This window comes from Microplitis demolitor, chromosome 4, assembly GCF_026212275.2.
Source record: "Microplitis demolitor isolate Queensland-Clemson2020A chromosome 4, iyMicDemo2.1a, whole genome shotgun sequence".
Classification (NCBI taxonomy): Eukaryota; Metazoa; Arthropoda; class Insecta; order Hymenoptera; family Braconidae; genus Microplitis; species Microplitis demolitor.
In genome coordinates, this window is record NC_068548.1 from 18,388,904 (window position 1) to 18,408,496 (window position 19,593).

General features: G+C 28.5%; 1 protein-coding gene across 1 annotated transcript in view; it reads left to right on the forward strand.

The window, feature by feature from the left end:
* The first annotated feature begins 4,612 nt into the window (after nt 1-4,612).
* Nucleotides 4,613-19,593, forward strand: part of LOC103568320 (uncharacterized) — a 35,203-nt gene continuing 20,222 nt past the window's right edge. The window contains exon 1 of the mRNA XM_008545150.3: nt 4,613-4,786. The gene's annotated coding sequence lies outside the window, so the exon portion shown is untranslated. The remainder of the gene's footprint in view (nt 4,787-19,593) is intronic.

Here is a 19,593-nt window from a genome sequence, read left to right on the forward strand (position 1 = left end):
TTTATTTTTTGCAATTTTTCATTAAATAATTACTGCAAATAATCTATTGACATTTATCGATGTATTGATTGCTGTAATTTATTTTATCATTTATTTTCATGACGTAAAGCAAAGACAATTAATTAACTCTACAAAAGTAAATTAAATCATCAATATAAAAAACAAATGAGATGCTTACAAAATGATTTGCATAAAGTATAGAAAAGCTTTTAACATCATTGGTATAGGGTGCGATAGAATCCGATAAAACGCAATAAGAGTATTTGTTGAAAAATTTATTCCGACGTATTTTACTCCAGGACCCTAGTATTAAGTATGGTTCGAGGGAGAACTGTAAAGCTTCACGATTTAAGTATTCATTTAATTTTATTTATTGTAAATATGTAAGATAAAAAGTTAAATTTCTATCTTTCAAATAGTAAATATTTCAGATTCATTATAGCGTCATTTTAAAATTCGATCATTTTTTTTTTTATCAAATTACTTTTTTTTTCTTTTCACACAAAATCGTGACGCGATTGTAGACGGAATTGAGTTCAGCAGTTGAATTGGTGATGTCTGGAAAGAAAGGAAATAAGGATCGGCCAGACGTCCTATTATTTTTTTCTCTGCATTGCGTGTAGTATGTACGTTATTTAATTTCATCTAACAGCAGATCTTCAATACCTCCTTTCCAGCAATATCATTGTATCCATTGCTCGGAAATATTTTATTCATTTTTTTATCTCCATAACATACATAATAATATAATTAATATGGATTTGTAAAAGTTCTTTTGTCATATAATTTTTATTTTTTTCCACTGTAAAATAATATTCGGCGCAAATATAAATTAGTTATGTGAAATTTGAAAAAAAAGTGAGTTTTGACATAAAATATCCGGACTATACATCACATTGGGTCGATGTTTGTCTACTATCTTTTTCACTGTGATTTTTATCGCTTAAGAATCCCTTGTGGACGATAAAAAAAATCTGCACGATTTATAGCTTTTTCACACTTAAGTTTAAAAATAAAACTTTATCTTCTACTGCAATGATATTTATTTCGCTGAACGATTAAAAGGAACAAAAATACATGGATAAGAAAGAACAGTTAATGAAGAAGGGTAGCACTATATATATTATAAATACAGGAATTCACAATGAATGTTGGGGTAAATCGAGTCAACGAGCCGTGAAACAAGTGCATATTGTAACGATGAGGGTGGCAGTTCAGTCAGTAAAAGACAACAAGACTAAAAAGTTATATGTGCATCATTTATGTAGTTATTCTTTCTCTTTTTTTATGAGTACTATATCTTTATAAATGTATTTAACAATGTAGTAGTAATTCATGAATATATACCGCAGACAGGTAATACATACTCAAGCTCTCATGCTCTACAAATCAATTAACCGGAAAATATACTAACGAATCTTCGTGGATAAGAACATCATCATAATGGATAATAATCATCATAATATTACTTTGAACTTGAAGAAAGAACTATTGATGCAGCAATTTTTAACGACGGCAATGAACTCGTGGATTTGATGAAGTGAAAGTAATCTAGAGCACTATGAGAATAGAAAACTTGGATACGAAATTTACAAGAGGTATTTAAATTGTAATGATTATATATTAATTTTTCACTCTGATTCAATGTAAAAAATCCTAATATACGATTCCTTTTGTATGACAAGATAAATATGCTCATGGTGTTGTTGCATTTATACTTAATGAAAATTGGTGCCAAAACCCAAATTTATCTGGACATTATATTAAGCATGATTCGAAACATCCAATGCATGAAAAAATTTCATTAGTCTATTATTTCGCAGGCAAAACATTTCTGTTAATTCATAAAAGCTTTGACAAGAAAGATTTAATTTCAATAACACAAAAAAAATGCTAAACAACGGGCATGTGCACGAAAAGAAAAAACTGTAATAATTGCTATTCGATCGGTAATTATTAAATTTTCAAATAGTAACGTAGCACTTCGGGAATGAAACTGTAAAAGTTGCAGTTTTGTGTCGTGCAGTAAATTTTACATTTTAAGTATGAAACATTACATTTTTACAATGTAATAAATTTACTAACGCATACTGTAATATTTCATGAAAATCATTAAAGTATCATTCAATATGTTTTAAAATTTACAGTTTTTTTTAGCAGGTTTTACGTGAAAATTTTTAATACTTGGTTCTCGAAATAACGATATTGAAACTATAAAATGTCAATTTTACATTTTCAGTTAGTGGTATTTATTTTTTTTTCTTTTCAATAATCTAGTTTGAAGAGCAATAAATTCATTACGAAATGTAAATTTGAAAGTTTCAGCATGTGAACTTTCATTTTTGTCTTTTTTATAAAAACTATACATTTTACAGCTTAATTGAAGTAAATGTGATTTTTTCAATTGGATTAACGTTGCATTAAGAACGGTTTTCAGATAATTTTGTCCCAGCTTTTCTCTGAAATAAAAGCTATAAACGCAAAATAAAGACACAGACCCGATGCTTTACTCTATGAACTAGCGAAGTGCACTTCAATTTTTTGATAACTTCCATTTGTTTACGAGAAAAGCTTGGACAAAGTTTCCATTTAATGTACAAGTGCAACAGAGATAGTACCGTTTATCCAGTTGAGTGCGAATAGAGAAACAAATGAAAACGCGTCTTAATATTAATTTGTCACTTACCCAAATGGCAAATTTCGAAAAAATGATTAAAATTTATACTTTTTGCCATTTAGTTGGAATGACAATGAGCAAGTAACATCTGTTTCATGTAAATTAATAATCTGCCAAAGATTTTTGACAGAAAAGAATAAGATTAAGGTATCTTAAAATTATTCAGTTTCAAGAAAACAGTTTTATATTAATAACATCGATTATTGATATACACTCAATGAAACTGACGTTATATTGAATATTAGTAAATTTAATAGCTGCTGAAACTATTATAGCTAGACTAAATTATTGTTCTTGGTTACTGACTTGATGATAATCAAATTAATCAAAGCTATATCATTATCAAATATTATAGCTTATGCTACTTTTATCGATAAATTTATATTCAAAAAATACTTAAATCATAAATATCATGGCTTAAGTAATAGTAATAACACTATTCTAATTTAAATCAGATAATATTAAAATATAAATTAACTTTTAATGCAAAGACTCACTAACACTAAGTCTTTCACTTTGAAAACTTTTCATCAAGAACAAACGCTAAAAATAAAAGCTACGTATTGCGATCATTTTTAAATTTCGTTTTAAGTGACTGGCAACATTTTTCAAGTAAATATTATCTTGGCGTGTGTGTATCAGAGATTGGATAAAGAATAGATGATGGACAGTAGATTTTATGATTATGATAGAACACCCCCGGGCTTTATCGTGATTGTTTGAATTACGATGCCGTTAAATTTTCATCGCTCGGACGTTCTGTTGAACAAAAGAAAATTGTTCGTTCCTCTAATGATAAATTCTTATTGACGTGTATTAAGTATACATATATATATATACACAACAGTTTTATTAAATATAATAAATATAACATTATTGAAAGTAGTTGTTAAAAGTTACATTCTAAAATAAAATAAAAATTGTGATAAAAAGCTATTGACCGATAAGGATTTTCCATTTAGTAGTTTGAATATCGATAAAATGGATAAGATGTTCAATTTGGCAGACTACTGAGAACCTAAACGAACGAAGTAGTAATTTTCAGGATGACGTAAAATTGATATTTGTCTTGGCTCAATTCCAATATCGAGACAGCAGAAGAATAGAAAAAGTGCTGAGTTGCTTTACGAAAGCTGCAATTATATTGCTTTTAACTATACTAATACTTTCGACTCTCAATTCATCAATTTTAAAAAAAAATATACAAATACAAAAAAACAACATCAATCTTATGATAAAAATGTTCATACATTTTTTTTACTTAGTAAATTTATGTAAAAAATTATAACCCTCTGTTAATTAATGTTAAAATGAAATTTATTATAATTTAAAAAGACGAATGGTTAAAAAACTATAACAGTTAAGATTTTTGAAATTATGTTAATAACGATATGAAGAAAAAAACAAAAAAAGTTTATTGAATAATTACGTTAATAGATGAATATTATTTGCAAAACTAAATTATTTATTTAGTACTTTGAACGTGTATTGACAAGAGAAAGCTAAGTACACATCGTTTATTCCTAATATTTACAATCACTTTACCCAATAGAATATTGAGGGTGGGACTGCATAATCATAAAGCTCGACCCTCGGAAATACCATAAAATCGGAAGCGATCGGATCTAATCCCCTCACTGCTTTCAGCTTTAGAAATAACGAAAAAATTTTATTGAAATAAAAAAGTTTACTCATAATAAATTTTCTGTGATGAAAAGAAAAAAAAATTATTGCTCAAGTAAACATCCAAATTATGTAACTTATACTCCGTATTTTAAGGGTGGTAAAAAGCAAAGGGGTTGGATTTGTGAAACTCTAGCGCCACCTAACCATTCTGTCGTGGATTTTCATGCTTTATATACGGCCCTGACAGGTTGAAGAGCTCCCTAGAGCGTGCCGCCGGTTTGCAGTCTCGTGACAGCTCTCGTCGTGAAAGTATCGCGGTTTATTCGTCGTTTTTAAATGTAATTCAAATATTATAACTACTTTATTCAAACTCGATTAACACTTTAATTGTTGTACTATATTTGTAAATTTAATTTGAGTGTCATTCAAGTGAAAATAATTCAAGTGAATTAATTCAATGGAGAATGACGTACGATGGAGAAGGTAAACAAAACTTAAATTTAAATATTTTATAAAATTATATGATTTGTAATCTTGTTTTTAGAGATATATGACACAAAATTTTACTTTTTTCATCCGATAAAGTAATAAAATTATTGAAAAAATAAATTTAAATATTTTCTGTGACAATTTTTAAAAGCATACTCGTTGACACTTGACACCTTTTGTATACAGAAAGAAAAATAATATTTTTTCGAGTCACTTTTCATACTAGTACAAGCAGTGACAAGCTCCAAATTTACATCCCACGTTATGTGTAAAGTGTGTACATAAATAAATTCATATGTCACTTAAAAAAATAATGTTTCAAGGCTAAAATAAAATATTTCAAGTCACAATAACTTGAAATTTTCGTAAAAATTTTTTTTAACTCCAAAGAGTTGAAACAACGAATTATAGATTTTTATGTTTATCCTATTGCAAATTATTTGATAGAGATATGAGACAATTGATGCTAAAAATTAACGTGTTATTAATGTGTTATTTTTTAAACGGAGTGTAAGTCAAATTTTTGATTAGTTACATAGACCCACAAATTATGAATAACGATGTCATTTCACACTGTCAGCCGTTGTGCGTACTTTACCCATGAGATTTACGGAGCACAAAATTGCAATTGAGAAGGGTGACGTAAAATCTGAAGGACCGCATCTGAGGGCGAAGGGTTAGGGATGGGTTTTATCGTGTCATACTTATGGCATGCCGATTAACGTTATAAAAAACAAAATTTATACTCCACAATATGATATTTAGCAACGGAGTATTTATATTTTAAAACAATATTTACTTTTGTAAATGAATATTGTAAATATTATTCATTTTTATACAAAAAACATTTATTGCAATTTTTATCAATTCCGTAATAAAATATTATTGTTTTATTTTATAAAAATCTTTTCCTTTATAAATGAGAAATGTAAATACAAAAATTAGCTTCAGCAAGGGAAATCACCATAACGTAATATTTAAACAGTAAAGAAAGTACATATATGTATGTACTTTCATAAGTCTTATTCTTGGTCTTACTCAACAGTGGAGAGCGACTGCGCCTCCTTCGATCTTCTGAGTGCTTTTATATGAGAAATGAGAACAAGAGAAGTAAAAACGAAAATCCTTAGTGGGTGTAGAGGCTAAGGGGTTAATAAAAGCTCTGAAAAGCGAGCTACCCAACGATTTTTTTTTAAATATTACATAATCTTATGAGAGTAACCTTTTCTATTATTACACTACGAGAATACATAAAAACAACTTTAGTGACAGTTTGTTATAAAAAAAAAAACTTTATCAAGACAAAATACTTTGACGATGTCTCTTTGTTGTTTGTGAACACCGTAACGTATTGAAAGAAAAGAAAAATGATTGTGTTATTACAAAAAATAAAAAAAAAAGGAAGGAAATTTCAACTCGATTAATCATGTCAGACGTAATCGAAATATAAAATCTGTTCAAGTAATACTTTTTACAAAGAATAGTTTGCTGAGAAATTTAAAAAAAATTTTAAACAGAACGACGAGTTTTACAACTCGTATAATAGTTTACTATACTTGCGTCATAGTAAAAATGTAATAGGTATAGGTATTCAGATCTCGTATCGTCATATGTCTGTGATGGTATATATACATTTATGTATATATATGAGCAAAGATCTGCCGATGGAGGGTGTGATCAAGAGCACTTTAGTTTACCCCACAATCATTTACGCGAATCGTGTTGTCGTGATGAAAAAGTCGGAAGCCCAAGAACCCTCTACCAGATACAAAGAGATAAATTATTTACTTGAGCCGATTATTCGGATTATTATCGAGGAATAAAAATATTAAATGACAGTATTTTCATCTTAATCAATCATTAATCGAAAGTTTATTTAAAAATAAGATTTTTAAATATCAGTAAAACTGTGATAAAAAATATATAAGACATCTTTTGAGCTGTGAAATGAATTTGTAATAATAATAATACAAATTAAACTTTTAATTAAGAAACGTGTCCTTTGAAGAGATTATTCTTTAGATAATACTATTCGATAAAACTTTTAACACCTAAGTAGAATCATCAAAGTATATCTCATTATTTATTAAAAAATGAAAGCAATTTAAGATACTTTTTAAAAACTAGTTATTAAAAAATAATTGAAGCCAATAAAAAAAGTTATCAAACTCATAAGTGCGATAATCGTTAAATTTGTTCGTCGATATTTAAATAGTTTTAATTAAATTTCACTGGTGAATATGTAGGTAAACACATGGCTTTTTTGAGGACAAAATATACCAAGCTTACCCCTCATAATTTCCAGCCAATTCCGTCATTCGAAAAGACTGTGGCAAAATTCACCCCTTTGTAAGAAAAAAAAAGGAATTCCTATACCCTACACCCTATTCACGAGCAATGCAATGTCATTTTCTGTTCATCCCACCTCTTCATGGTTGACAAAAGGGGTCGAAGTCATGGTGCAGTCGGTTGAGGGTTCGTCAAGGGTGAAATTTATCCCTACAAACGCACATTTGGATAGTTCAGTACCTTAACACGCAATTCGCTTAGCGGCAGTAAAGATGCGCGCGGTTCGCGTGCATTGCGGGACTTTGAGAACGACCGAAAGAAGGGTCACATGTAAATGTATAGGCTATATTATATATTTATATATGTATACATCACTATATAATATGCTTTCTCTCGTCTGCAGACGTATAAGAGAGGCTTAGTAATTCCCGACGTACTTTAACTTCCTAGATTTCTCAACTATAGGGCCAGATGAAGAAAGAAGGGGTAGAAGTTAGTTTCAAACATTATTGTGATATATCTATATATTCGTTCATTGCCGTATGCATAAAGAATTTTTTTTTCTTGTTACATGTATAATATATGTATAACATTTTCTCTTTTTACTGATGCTGAGTTGTCGCAAAATTCCATTCTATCCCATCCCTATACTCTGTGCTTACTTTCTACTACTACATTTCATCCCTCGGGCGTGCCCCACCCGTAAGTACTGAATTATTTTCCTGTTTTATTTTACAAGACACTTGGACATTTTGGTTGTCTGCAGAAAGAAAAATGCTCAACAACCTTACCTCAAGTCTTTATTTATGTATGAGAATTTCAATGGATTTTACGTTAGACTTATGCATATTATTATTAACATTCGTTGGTTAGAATGATATATTTTTATGTACTGAAAACATGAGCATTATAATGTTTCTCTTCAACATGTATTCATAAACCTCTATCATTAAATTATGTTCATTGATATTATATAATTATTATCCCAAGTTATTGATATTATCATCATTTGCAATTCAATTTCGTAAATAGAATAGTAAAAAACACTTTATTTATCGTAGATATCATATATCCGTAAATTCGTGCATGAAAAAATAATTTAATGCACTACGGTAATCAATAAACTGCGATATAAAAACACGCAGAGTAAGATATTCTAGATATCGTTTATCATTTCATGGATACATGATTTTGTAAGTGACTCCCGCTACACCCTTTCTTTTTTACGACCACCTTGCAGTTGATAAATTATGTAATTATAGCTATTATGTCTGGCACTCGGGTACTCGGGTGACGTTAATGGTCCGAATGTAATAATTGACCAGACAATCAATGAACCAATCTCGGCAATCAATGAAAATTGCCTTAAGCTAAGACTCTTCTCTCCAAACTGGTTATCGGATATTATCTCAATTTAAATTTATACTTTATACTCTCTTTTATATATTATAATATCATTACGTAATACGATATCCTCAAAGTACTGACGATCTTATTAAATTGAGGTAATAATTATAATATTTTAAAATAAATTTTTTGCTTACGCAAATTATAAACTCATCAACAAATTAAGCAGTCATCTATATTATTAAGAGAATAAAAAAAATTTTTCGACCGTGAAGCACACTCAGATGCTTCGCATCATGAGTCGTGCAAAATTATGCTTCAGCCATATCTATATGATAGAATTAGTTAATGCTATTAAATTTGGTATCGTTAGAAAGGTCATGACTTAAATTTGTGCTTTTTCATGATCTAAACTCTTTTTTATTGCCAAGTATCGACATAAATGTATTTATATTATTCGAATTACATTTAAATTACGCGGAGAAAAAAACACGATCGTATTTATTTTCTTTATATAAATAAATATTTTAATTATTCTGTCACTGTGTCTGTTATGTCTTCTATGATAATAATAATTAAATAAATTTAATTTGGTGTCAATGAAAAAAAAGTAGATTAGACGACTAATAAAAACGAATTGACCGTGTGTAGATTTTTTTTAAAAATCCCATGATTACACAATCATCGAAATCAATAAGCTTGCAAGTTAATGACGAGATTTGTCTTATTAAATTTCAATGATAATAAAAATAAACAAAAGATTCTAGAGTCAATTTTAAAGCAGATTTTAATAAACAGTTGAATTCAAATCATATTTAATAAATTTGGCAGTAAAATTCGGGCAGTCATGTTGTGACTGTAGGTCGCTCGTTATTATAAAACAAATAATCGATTTAAAATGTCGATATTATAATTATTACAAAATAAGCTCAAGATAAATAATTATCATTGACGTAACTCTATAATAATTTTCCATAAACTTGCAATTAAGGAGAGCAAATTTAAATTTACTCGTCGTATTGAATATTCAAGAAAAAAAATACGGACTTTAAAAACCAAGTCAATTAATCTTGATAAATGTTTTAGTCAAGTATTAAAAAAAAAAATAAAGAACCTGCATGTATTGTTGTGAAAAAGGAAAAACATAAATTACTTACAACATTACTGCAATCACCTTTTTGTTCATTTCAATTAATTTGCATTCCATTGTTGAAAGCCTTGAATTATTTTCTTAACACGTTTACGCTTTTAATTAAAAAAAATTATTCTTTACTGTATTTCAACTTCTTGACATTTAGATTTTTAATTAATTCATTAAAATTGCAATTAAACACAATTATTTAAAGCTTTTTTTTTCTTGTAGAAATAATTACTTGTCGCAACAAACGATATTTTAGTGCTTGTATTTAATTATCATTAAATCTACTAAAATAAATTTAATTCATACGTTCCTGCGGGGAAATGAATAAATTTATTATTTTCTAGTTATGTTGGAAAAAAAATTTAAAAAAACAACCTCAAATAATTATTGGCGTTGGAAACGTACATCAATAAACGTCGATAAATTTAGCTTGAAGTCTGATTTCAATCGCTTATATTGTTATATGAATTTAAAATTTGATTTATTAGTTTGAGTTTTGTCAGTTCTGTCGAAAAAGTTTATGATAATTGATTTATAGAATCTTCTGAATGAACTGCGACAATTAACGGCCATGAATCTTATAGACAACGCCATTTTTTTATTCGTTATTTAAAAAAAAACTAAGGGCACGCATGCGCTTTTCTCGATGTATCGATAACTCGATTACTGCAGTAATCGATATCTTGGATTAGGTTATATTTGTGTTGTTTGAAAGTTTAGTAATTCTGAAGAAGTAGATAACTGACAGAATTTTTATTTTTAGAACAAAATTAAATATTATTAAAATAAATTATTTTAAAAAATGCGCGGTAAAATTTTGAAAATCCATTGGTGTCTATTTTTAGTTACAAATATCGAGTTTGTTTATTCAAAAATAAAAAACTTGTCAGTTGTCTTCTAATTTATGATACTGAAATTAGCTGACGTCTAATAATTTTTGGATTTTTTTAAAAGCGGTAAATTTAAAAATAAAAATAATTCAAAAAATTGCACCTATAGTTTTTAAAATTTTCTACGCTTGCATATTTTTAATGTTTAAGTTTTTAAAAAATTCAATTGTTAATAAAAAAAATTCAAAAATTTTTAATTGCCTGCTAAGTTTAGAATCATTTTGATTTTACTGTCATAAAATTTCTTCATCTATAAAAGTCATAGTATATAAATAAATAGTTTCGAATTTTTGAATCATATTTAATCAAATTAAAGATGACAAGTAAAAAAATTTCCATAAAAAAACAACTTGAGCACAAGTATAAGCTCTTTTTGTTATCAGTGTCAAAGAATGAGCTTCCAGTTTATTTTTCTTGGGTATTATTCAAAAGACTGAAAGGAATTGATGGACATACCTGTACCTGAAACTAGTATATACCTAAAACGAAGAAAGAAAATATTGAGACGAGGTTTGTATTGTTATTTTATGTTTGCCTTTTAAATTTACTCATACTGTTGATTGTCATACACGTGTGTCGACCTAGACACTCCCTTCTGGGCCAGACTTGATTAACTGACAATGCAAGCAAACGAAAGGAGAAATTATTTGATAAAATCTATACATACATTTAATTAAATAAGTAATTTATAATGTATCAGGGTTAAAAAAAAAATTTTATCTTTATTCATTTTCTTTTTGTAAATGTCTTTATATATTTTTATGGACAACTCGTTCAAATAGGATCGCAAAAATCATAGAAATAAATCGTACGTGCTCGTAAAAATGCTTCGATCGCTTTGGCGTATCTCCAAGAATTATGAAAGGAAGAGAAAAATTTTTTTTGTCGTACGATATCAGAATAGTCAAAATTATCAAGTAATGTGTGTAGGAAATAAAAAAAAAGTCAAGTTTGTATGTGTGTGTGAGTGTGTGGGTGTGTCAAAGTGTGGATGTAGTTGAGATTTGGATACGATCAAATGTAAAAAAGAATGAAAGTGCCAAAAAATATTTCTGTCGATTCTTCAGGTTTAGCTTCCGGATCCCATTTAATCCCGAAAGAAATTCGACAGTCTCTAGAGATAGCTTTGAAAGTTGACTATAGATCTGATACGTATTTTTTCTTATGTGTGTTAGAAGGTATACCACCTATTACATAAAATGGATTGGACCAATCTCAACATATCCTTAACCACATTATCTACCTATCCAAATTTGCGGATCTGCAATAAAAGAAAATTGGATTAGTTTATTTTTTATCACAAATGATTCACGCACTTACAATCAAAATAACAAACTCACTTGAATTATTTTTATTTATAATTTAATTCAAATATGTATTTTTGAATTTTATAACTGATGTGATAAAAAAAGATAGTTAGTCATTAATCTATGTCTACACCTCGTTTATACGATGAATTTATAATATGTTTAGAAGATGATGAAAAAAAGACATTCAAAAGGGATAAAAAATATATTTAGGTCAGACTTACGCTGCGAGACGCTTAACTTAACTTACTATGGTCTCTTTTTGCCATTTCAAGTTTTAATGATCAACTTTGGTACTTTCATTGAAGCTTCTTTAAATCAATTTTTTTTTTATTTTCTTTTCATTTCATAGATCATTTAAAATGTTGAATGTAATCACAGTTTTTAGTTTTTATAGTGAGGGAATATAAAAATAAATGTGTTTTTTTTTCTTGTCATTCAACTTGACTGTAAATAAAAAAAGTAAATATTTAATTCAAGTTTTCTAACGGCAGTAAAACGAAAAAAAAATTATTTTTAATTTATAATGATAGAAGGGAATTAAATAGTCCATTGATACATGAACCAGCTAGAATTAGACTTGTATGATGCATCTTTTGGGTTCAACTAAAAATAAAACTGACGCCGATAATTGAGTAAATATTAACCACTACTAAATTAACTGCTGCTAAATCAAACGACGGAATTAGACCAATCGAATAAATCGCAAAGGTGTAAATCGATTGTATTAATTTTTTATTCCTTTAAAATAGATGTGTCCTTTAAAGTTTAAACTCACTTTACATTTGAAGTAGCAATAGTATGAAGAACAAATAATTTATTTACTTAAAAGATTATCGCTCATAACTTAATTAATGTAAATTAAACTTTAAAGTCTGCCCTAGTCTTTATGAATTTTACGTCCAACTTTTAATCACCGTAAGATTTTTAACTTTGAAGTCGTACTCAGTAGTTTTAAAAAAAGTTTTTCAATAAGGGCAGCAAATCTTTAAGTTTTTAAATAAATGTTTGTAAGAGTTCAGACAAAACAACAAAAATAAATAGCATAAAAGTATACGGAGAAAAAGTATTCCAATAAATTGAAAAGATTTGTAATTATACAACGGCCTGGAGTATCCGGACTATTGAAGTAGAAACAATACTCTCTCAGAGTGATAAATATTTTGCCCGTAGCATTCAGGCTTTAACGGAAGTACCGAGAAAAGAGAACGAATAATGTTAGAGAGAGAAATAGAGATAGACTAAAACTAGTGATAAATCGACCTTTCTATTCGAATCCTGTAGTACGGTTTACCGGGACGAGCTTTTGATAAACGTAGCTCCAAAAACTGATAGTGAGAATTCACGATAATGTCATCTCATTTTTTGTAGTCTAATTTTTTCTTTTTATTTCATACGAATTTTCCACCACTCCAGCAATATCCGATAATCGCTTGAAAACAAAAAAAAAAAAAGGCGAAATACGCATTTCTTTTTTTAACCGGGAAAATTGTAGACATTTGAATTCAGTTGGATGAACATACAAGTATGTCATAACAATGAAAAAACATTCTCTATTATTTTCCTTTTGTTTTTATTATTATGTTTTTCACTCTAGTTTATACGGATACACAAATAATTTCGAATAAAACAGTATGATGTAGTATATTGTATATTTTCCAATACGTCTGCTCATTGGGCGTATAAATTAAATAGACGTAGACATAAACCAGAAAAATAAAAAATAAAAAAAAGATTATGATGACAACTAACGAGTAGCCAGAGGATAAAAGTCTATGAAAGAGTTTCCATCTACTGGGTTTTCTTGCTTGGTTGCCTGGAAGAATAACGCATGTATCTACTACACTCTTTCAGCTCAATTGGATGAAAAGATGTGTCTGCAAGTTGGGGGTGAAAAGAAACCGCTGGACTGCGCAAGTAAAATCGTGTACTTTTATGATTGAATAATTTACTCAATGAATATTTTTTGCTGTTTTTTTTTTTTTTACATCTACACACAGATAATTATTGAAAAAAAAATTTTTTAGCAATTTGTGGGTATTCCATTTATGAGAATAATGAGGAAATGTAATGGAAGATAACGAATTTATTTGTGAAGGGAGAATAGTCAATGGCCAGCTGCCAAAATGAAATAGGGAGCAAAGGTGAGGGAGATGTAGGAAAAATGGAAATGTTGACGTACCAACAAAACCTAGAAGCCTTGGCAAAATTGCATTCGTGCCATGCATACTTTACTTTGATTAAGAGGGAAAAAAAATGGATCGGAGAGTACAAAAAAAATTCTCAATTTTTGTGGTTTGGGGGAGAAAAAAAGTTTACAAAGAATAGCAAAAAAAGATTAAATTGAAAGTATGGCTAAGAAAGCAAATTCTTAAAAATTGAATTGGTCCTAGCTAGTGAATCGGACTACCCATGGGACACTTTGCCGTCTTCAGAAGTTGGATAGATCTCAACTTCTTAGATTTACTCTCTTTCCTTGTTGTCCCTTAGCAAGACCCACCTCTTTCCGTTTTCTCATCCCCCTTCTCAACCTTTCCTCCTACTCGTCTAGTCTTATGTTTTTTTATTTTATTTCTTCCATCTTCTTCTTCGTCTTCTTCAATTTCTCGTTTCAATGACTCACCATCATCTAATTCAGTCTTGAGGACAGTAGTAAAAGCAAGTAAAAATTTTCCAACGCAGAGGCGGCTGAATATTATATAGTTACCGACCTTGTCTCGAGGAGATAAAAAAAAGAAATAAGAAAAACAAAAAATAAGGACTCGAGTGAAGAAGAATAAATTTTAAAATATCAAAAGAATGAATTTCACTGAGTACTTGAAGTCATTCTGAACTTGAAATATAAAAAACAAAAAACTCAAAACGTATTTTCGCATGTAAATATATTTATTATCCAATATCATTTTAATAATAATAATAGGGCGTATAATAATAAACGTAGCGTGAAAAAAAAAAATAAAATAAAAAGTAAGCATGCAGATTAAAATTAAAAAGTCAAGTGTATAAAGATTGTACGTGAACAATTTTACACTGGGATAATTTCAACTGGAACACGTTTATATGCAATTCTACCCATGCGATCTTCGATCGCTTCTGTTTGCCCCACATACTTCCCACGGTTTTGATAATATAATGAAATATATACTCTCGTATTTTTTTAATACGAGTGTAAATAATTTTAATCCTCAGTTATTTACATTACCTTGATATGGTACTGAAAAAAAATAAAAATAAAGTATTAATTATATACATAAAAGCATCATTCATACTGTTGAATTTAGTCAGAGTATCCTTTAATCAACTGCAATTGTGGTTGGAAGTAGCTGTGAAGCTCTCACTTATAGTTTGTCTGGTCTGCTGATTCAATTCCGAACCAACAACTTCATTCAGCTTGAAACTAAGTTTATTTCAACTCAAAGGATCTCTCATCGTGAATATCAAAAGCATCTATGCTTTACACAAATACAAATGCAAACATTTGCATATTCAGGCTTGTAATGAAAAAAAAAAAAAAAAAAAAAAAAAAAAAATGAAATGAATATTTCAATGAATTAAATAAAAAATAATTAAAATATTGATGCCAGTGTTTTAAATATTTTCCATTAAATTCATTAAAAGGATAAGAATATTTGTATCTATATATATTCAGCTGTCTGATCCCTATTAATTCCAAACAAAGTGTGTGATGGCGTTGATTTTCGCCGGGAATTATGCATCCAACCCTTCCTAGATGAAGGGTAGAAAAGCCTCCTCTATATCCTCTGCCATTTCTATCTCTCTTTTACGGAAGAGAGAGAAAGAGATAAAATTCAAGAGTAATCCAGATAGAGCTATGTAGAAGTTCTAATGCGCATTCGCGTACACACGCAGTATCGTCCATTCTGAACTTCAGCGATCGTACTCAAGAGGACGGGTCGCCTCTTGAATAAAAATTCATCTGGCCTCTCTGTTATGTCCCTTTAGTATTTCTCGTAAGGTAGTTTTGCAAGGGCAACATGCCAACGAGTGTGTCTAGTCTTCAGTATACTGCTGTCTTCTATTCTCTAGCCTCCGCTGAAAGAGTTCATCTTTCTCGAACTATCTTACCATGTCTAGAGCTACTACTGAATCTCAAATCTCCAATCGATTTTGTATAGATGTATACATAAGTAAAAAAAAAGTTCCAATGCAATTATCCATTAAAATTGGATTGCAAAATTTAATTTGAGTGTACTTGATGTGAAAGCCTGTGTACAAACAATTAACATGTACAATTGTAAAATACTTATTGGTTTATATTATTCGTATATTTTTATCGATCATCACGACTTGTAGATCCGGGATATTTCAATCTACGGAATACCAGCTCCCGGGTTGCTATGACAACTACCATCGCAACCCCGGCACTTGCAGAGGTGCTCAATCCAACCCTTCACTCCCTGATGCAATTCGTAACCTTCACCCCCAATGTACGAATTTAATTTTTAATCATTTTATCAACAAAAATTTTTATTTAAATTGCAATAACCACCATTTCAAACTATGGTTTATTTTCAATTTTTACTTCATATTAATATATGAAGAGATGAATAAATGATCTAACCGGTACCCTAAAATTTTGATAAAAAAAAATCAAAATTTTTATTTTACACTAAACTGGAAATTTATTTTGATTTTGGTTATTATTAGAATCAAAGTAAATTTCAATTAAATATATATCTTACAATGGAATTTTGTTCAATTTCATTATTAAAGAGGCTAAAATTAAAGTAATAGGTACTTAGAAATATTAAATAAAATTTAAAATACCTGACCTAGCATCGTAACTTAATTTTATTGATACTAATTGTTTGCATCAAAAAACTTGTTTAATTTATATTTTTATTATCATAGTTGAAGTACAAGCTGTTTTTTTTTAGGATGTGATGAAACAAAAAAATTTAATCGAGTAATTTTTTTTAAGCTCTCATTTGCTTCGCTATCCACATATATAAATTTTTTAAAATTTATATTGTGGTAGAGTAAATGAATGTGAACTTTCTATGGATTTACAACTGATTTAATCCTATTAACGCGCCGTTTTAAAAATTTTTTTATTTATTATGAACATCTGGCTTTAAAATTGTAGATAAATTAATAATGAGCTGAATGAAATGTAGTGTTTTTTTTTTTAACTTTTTTTTTTTACTTTTTACTTCCACTACTCTAATTACCACATTGTGTTCTCCGTGCTTGTTAAAACAGTGACTCATAGTCTAATTTAAGATTTTATTTTTGTACTTTTGTCGTCACAAATGGTATTTTCGTGACATTACAGAGATTACAAATAATTTAAATGTTTAATGAATCCAATTAATAATACAACTGATTTACTAACTTTATTGTTTTAATTAAACTATTGTTTTTATTTTTTTTATACAACTCAATTATGAAGATTTATCGCATTATTACCTTCTGTAATTACTTTGTCAACTCTAAAAAAAAGTGAATGATCACAATTTAAGATATGAATTTAGGTCAGTAATTAAATAAGCCAATTAACAAATACTTTTAAATGAAATGAATGCTTTTCTAACTGTTGAATGAATCGTAAAAAATTTGAATAATTTTTTAAAATATATTAATTTTTGATGAAACATAAAAAGTCGACTGATTGATTTCTAGGTGCTTTTGTTACATGCCATGATTCATTAGTTACATCAGTATGTATGTGTAGTAAAATTTACACTATCGATGTATAGTTCTTGAGTTCTAGTTTTCTTTCAACTCGCTATTAATACAGAACCGAGTCTCAGTGTAGCCTTTGTGACATTGAAAAAGCTCTTCTGATTCTTCCTCGTTCGTTCAAGACCATAATTGGTAGAAGTAATGAGCTCCTTCCTTCATCGTCTTCATCTCTTGTTCTTACTTTTATATTTTTCTCTCTCTTTTTTATCTTTTTCTGTTTCTTTATTCAGCTCTTAAGACAATAGAGTGTTAATTAGCATCTAAAATCGGAAAGCACGGATTAATTTAAATATATATCATTAGTATATTAAAATACATAATAATAATAACAATTTTTGTGAGTAATTTCAATGTTATAGAAAAGAACTGAGAAAAAATTATCAGTTCCTTTCAATTATAACATTGGAATTACTCTAAAAAATTAATAAATTTATTATTTAATTGTCTCATGAATATATATGTATATTATATTCCTAAATGTCCTGATGATTTCCAGTATCACAAAAATAAGACACCAAAAATTTTAAAATAAAAAGTCATCTACACCAAAAATATAATAACAATAATATGACCACGTGCAATGCAAAGCATAATACAAAATAATAATAATAAATAAACAAATAATACAAATCATGACGTAAATTTGTTGAAAATGACTGAAACAAATAGTGAAGTTTAGAATATTGTTAGACACATAGATTTATGTATGACTTGTATAAATTCATGCGGGATTTCTACTTCACTCTGTTGAGAAGAGAAAAGGACTCCCTGAAATACTTGAAAAGGATAAGTACCGTCAAGGAAAATTGTGGAGTGAACCCCTGGGTCAAATTCATCCCTCATTTTCCTTTTACCTCTTACTCTTATTCACTCTTATCCTCTTCACTGCCTCTCACTTTATTTTTCTCGTTTTTACTACTACTAAGCCTTACTAATTGAGAATTAATATAAGTACCACTCGATCTTGCTCTCTCTTTACCATTATCAACAATTAAGCTATTTTATTCTTAAAACTTTAAAAAATATGTGTTGTTTTTTTTTTGTTTTACAAAAATGTAATTAATTTTATTTAATTACATGTTTTAAAGTCTGATAGACAAAAGATTGTTCATTCAGTTTTTCTCAACAGATTTATGGAGTTATTTTCATTGGTCATAATTTTTCTTCATAAAAAATAAACTACAACAATAAACTATTATACGATATTCAAAGTACCTTGTTATTTTATGCAATAATAATTTAAAAAGTGCAAAGCTTTCGGTGGTGAAAAAAAAAATAAATGCAAATGCAAATGCTTAAATACAATTTACATAATTGTCGGTAGTAATATTATGCAGTAGAATATAAGCATTAAGAGCTTTAGCAGACTTAAAATTAATATCCTAAATATCTCCTGCAAACCACTGTAGCCATAGCTTTGGCAAATGAAACGTGCAAATGAAGTAGGTAGCATTACATTACATTAATAGAAGACCTGGGTGTGATAATGCCTCCCCTTATATAAAAACTCAACAATTGGGTTCACACCCTCTCCCTATATTATATCCAGTTATATATAATATTTATATATTTATTATATATTATATAAAATAATGCACATCAATAAGTTTTCTCGTTATAGATATATATATAAGACACTTTGACGTTTCATCGATTTCCGCATCGGTGGCATTTACATCCGGAATTGTATATGTAAAATACAAAAACACGATGGCGGAACAATATCAATACCAGATTTTTCTCACCAGAATAAATACATACATTTAAATATAATTTATTATAAAATATAAATTTCAATTTAATACATATATTTATTATATACATTGACATAAATTTATTTGTTTGAAACATTGAAAGCACTCGTGGCCTCAATTAATTTTTTTTCTACTTGAATTGAAACATTTGCATCTTTTACTTTTATCATTATCATTATTGTTATTGTTTTTTTTTTTTTTTTAGATCGCTTTTTTATTTTTAATCACTCGTGTCTCTGGCGCCCTGAAAACTCAACGGGAATTTTCCGCTTAGTTTTTTAAACATGAAACAATAGCAAGATTGCCATTTACTTCACTAAGAATAAATTCTCAGTTTGGCATAGAGGGTTTACCCCACTTTGATACC